The sequence below is a fragment of the Bison bison genome, unplaced genomic scaffold, assembly GCF_000754665.1.
Source record: "Bison bison bison isolate TAMUID 2011002044 unplaced genomic scaffold, Bison_UMD1.0 scf7180017864248, whole genome shotgun sequence".
NCBI classification, from domain to species: Eukaryota; Metazoa; Chordata; class Mammalia; order Artiodactyla; family Bovidae; genus Bison; species Bison bison.
The window spans coordinates 1,598,643-1,602,707 of NW_011494820.1; the positions used below are offsets into that span (position 1 = coordinate 1,598,643).

Below are 4,065 nucleotides of genomic sequence, written 5' to 3' on the forward strand. Positions count from 1 at the left end.
CTATGGGGCCCCCGGGTGGTCCAGCTGGGCGCTAGGTGCTGGGAGGCGGGGGCCCGGAGGCGGGCGAAGATTGGAGCCGCGGAGGAAGACGGGCAGCCCTGATGGCCAATGGCTGGGGGTCAAGGGCGGGGCTCCGAAAAAACTTGCGCGACTGGCGCTAGAGGAACTGAGGGCGTAGCCCGGAGGGTGACGGAGATTGGCTAAGAAGCAAAGACTGTCAAGGCCGGCGGCCAGTCGTAGGGGTCGTCAGCCGCGCTCCCGGACAAGACTTGGAGCAAAGTGCAGAATTTGGCCCTGAACGCGGTGACCGGAGGTGGCCTCGAGCGTCCCACGCAGGGTCTCCTGAGGCTGTGGCGAAGTCAGACCCTCTGGCCACCCAGTGCAGAAGCAAGACCTCCCACTTAGGATGTGAACTTGGCCATCACGGCCGGAGGACTCGTGAATAATTCAATTCCTTACTACCCACTATTCCGCTGCAGATGATACAGAGAAGACAGAGACTCAATGGAGGTCACTCAGCTGCAGCGCAGGGTACTGCGAAGACGTGGAAATAGGTGGAATACTACTCACGCGCTTTATGATTTTCTGAAAATGTTTGATTTCTCCGAGTTTAAGCTTTCTCTTCCAGGGATCAAATGACATCCGGGCCACCTCCCTGCTAAGCCTTTGGTGAATAAACCGAATCCTAACCACAAGCCCGTGAGGTCAAAGCGACCATTGGCTCCATTGTACAGAAACCAGAGCACAGAGAGGTCAAGCTCCTTGCCCCTGGTCACACAGCACTTCAGCAGGCTCAAAGTAGCCTACTTTTTGGAAAAGGGGTGGTAAAGACCCTGCCTCCCAATGCAGGAGATATAAGAGATGTGGGTTCTATCCCTGGGTCAGGAAGATCCCCTAGAGGAGGGCATGGGAATCCACTCCAGTATTCTTACCGGGATAATCCCATAGGCAGAGGAGCCTGGCGGGCTATAGTCCATAAGGTTGCAGAGTCTGACACGACTGAAACGACTTAGAATGCTCTCAAGGCAGTGTGAGAGCTCAGCCACTGGGGGCCTGAGTGACCAGCCACTGGCTGACGGACGACACAACCTTGAGTAAGGCCCTCAGATTCCTCATGGGACAATGATTCCTACACGTTGACCTTTCCTCTCTGGGACTGCTCCTCTGGGAGAACTTATATTCCAGCCCTCCGCTTGACCTTCAAGTGAAAGCCTTTACCCCCTCTGCAGGTTACATCTGGCCTGCTAGCCCCAGCTTTTCTGTGAGGTGTGGGGTCATGGGATTCTTTGCAGATAGGGAAGCAGCTGCTGTCCAATACTAGGCTGTGTCATTGGCACCTCTCCCGAGCCCACCCCATTCTCTGACTCACCAAGTGCCAGGGCAGAGAGGTTTACAAATGTTCCAGATACTGGCTCTTATTTCCTCTAGGTGTGGGCTGGGGTTGGTGGAGATCAAGTTCAGAGCCAGGGAAGCCTGGGAGAGAACAAGGTTGAGCTAGGCTGTGAAAGTGGTTCACATTTCAGGGCTGTGCAAATCCCCTGCCAAGTACGTAATCCATAACTTCTCAAAGGGCCTCTGTAAAGAAGCAGTGTGGGGCTCACAAGTGGGAGCCACTAGCCTAGGCCCACCATATGACTCCTGATATTCCCAGCATATTCCCACCTGAGCCTCTTCTCAGGCATCTCCCAATTGTAGTTTGCTTCTCCTGCAACTTCCAGGTCCTGGTCTCGATTTGGCCCTCTGGAGAAGAGGAGGAAGCTGCGTGCTGAACACCTGCTGGGTGTTGGGTCTTTCCTGAGCCAGACACTTCTCAAACACCATCTCATGACCTGACTTCCAGATGCGGGTGATGATGCCCATTTTGCAGATAGGAAAACTGAGCTTTGTGCAACAAGTGTTTCTTGCTGGGAGGGCCCGGGGCTGGGTTTGAACCCCTGCTTTACTTGACTTGCTAGCTACAGGACCTTCCACAAGTGCCTCAAATTCCCTTGCCTCAGTTTCTTCAATTAGCTCCTAGGGTTGATGGAAATATTAATAAAATGAATGGAAGCAAACCACATGTTGGCCACAGCAAGTGTTTGCTGAATGTTGCCTGGATAAACTGTTCTTTTCAGGGTCTCTGTTTCCCTCTCTGTAAATAGCACCTGATGGAATGTAGACATAGACCGACTATGGGGATGGTGTGCCATGCAAAGAGGGAGGTATTTGTACTGGAGAAGTCCCCAGCTGCAGCGCCCACCTGCTAGGTCCTGTGAGGGAGGCAGCAAGCTCCTGGAAAGTCCCACAGCACCCCCAGGGACACTGCCAACTGGGGCAAGGGTCAGGCAGTGGCCCTGGAGGTGCTCAGTGGGCTGTGGCTTCTGTTTGCTCATCAGCAAGCTGGCACTGGCCCACCTCTCAACAATGGCAGACAGTGCCTCTCAGCATCAGCAATAGACACCCCCCACCACAGGCACCTTGGCTGTACCTGGCCAGGGTGCCCAGGGGACCCAGCTCTCCCCTGTCCACTTGGCTTCCCCTGGGCAGGACACTGACTCTCTGCATCTCCAGTTCCTTCTGTCTCGGGAATCCCAGGAATCATCTGACATGACGGCCATGAGCCAGGCCCGGGCACGGTGACAAGGGCTTAATCAACCAAGGCTAGAGAGCCATCTGCCCAAGGTCAGGTTAGCAACACTGGCAGCAGAGGAGGGGCATGGAGGCGGGCTGAGCTGGGTTCCCATCCCATCTTGGCCCCTCAAAAGCCGGAGAGTCTGCTTCTCATCTGGAAAATGGGGTTCCCAGGCCCTGCCTCTCAAAGGTGTTCATAGTGAGAGCAACGTTGCCCCTTTCCCAGGACCCCGAGCCCTTCCCTGGCAGGGGGGACACATCATTGACACCTTGGGACGCCACAGAGATGACAGTCAGGACTGACCGGTTTCAAGGCAGCCTCAGTCAGTGTCCCAGAGGCTCAGAGAGGCCAGGCCCCCTCCCCTAAAAGCACACGGCAGTAGAGGAAGAACTGAATGTGCTGGCCCCTCCCTTGAAGCAGTTTCCCCCTTGGCCCACATTTCTATCGTCAAGGAGGACAGAAGAGCGCTGTGTGCCGGACACCCCCAGCCAGGCAATGCTGGGGGCTGTGGCCCTGTGCGGGGACACACTTAAGCCCATTTCCAGATGAGGAGGCGGAGGGCCACCTGAGGGAGCAGAGGAGAGACTGGAACGTGGGCCTGGTGGACCTCAGTGAAATGCGGGCTCTTCAGTTGGAGGTGGGGTTCCACCCCGCCTGGGGATGTCCAAACAGGCCCTGACCCACACCCACTGAAGGCACGCTCAGGCAAGGTGGGGAGGACTGATAGGCAGGAGCCACTCTTCTAGAAGAGGGCTGCAGCTGTGGGAAAGCTGGATGGGATTCCAGGGGAGGTGACTAGGGCGGCCAGGGCAGAGGCCTCCCCTACAAGCACCCTGGGTATCTCCTCATTTACTCGGGTGAACATCTGAAAACACTGATGGGAAGTTGGCGCAGAGTGGGGAGACAGGAGCCTGCTCATGGGCAGTGGGCCGGAGCGGGGGAGTCAAAGGAGAAAAGCACACAAGTGAGGTGACCTCAGATGGGGGCAGAGGTCAGGGACACAGCCCGTGATCACGGGGCACCAGGGCAAGGGGGCAATAGGGCACTTCTCTGAGAAGGCAACGTGTGAGCTGGAACCAGGTGCCAGGAAGGAGCCAGCCATGGGGAGGGCTAGGGAAGGATGCTCCATGCAAAGCATGACATGTGCACAGGCCCTGAGGTGGGGAGGCTGGAGTGACTGGAAATGTGATTACAGGGGAACATGGGGAAGATGCAGATGGGAGGGGGGTAGGGCCTGGAGGACAGTTTGGTTTCATGTGGAGGGCGATGGGGAGCTACAGGAAGACTCAGAGCAGAGCTGAGGCAGCAGTTACAAGGCTGGCACCTCAGGCTTCCCCGAAATGGACTAGCAGTACCCACTGCCCACGAGACAGATGGAGGAACAGGAGGATCATGGGGCCTCCAAGGACACAAGACTGATCCAAGGTCTCATGGCTGGAGCCTGGAGTGGGTAA

The 4,065-nt window shown here is 56.5% G+C and overlaps 1 protein-coding gene across 1 annotated transcript in view; it reads right to left on the reverse strand.

Annotated features, from left to right (window-relative positions):
• Positions 1-4,065, reverse strand: part of SLC25A42 (solute carrier family 25, member 42) — a 44,295-nt gene that overhangs the window by 38,844 nt on the left and 1,386 nt on the right. The window contains exon 2 of the mRNA XM_010847299.1: positions 1,370-1,473. The gene's annotated coding sequence lies outside the window, so the exon portion shown is untranslated. The remainder of the gene's footprint in view (positions 1-1,369; positions 1,474-4,065) is intronic.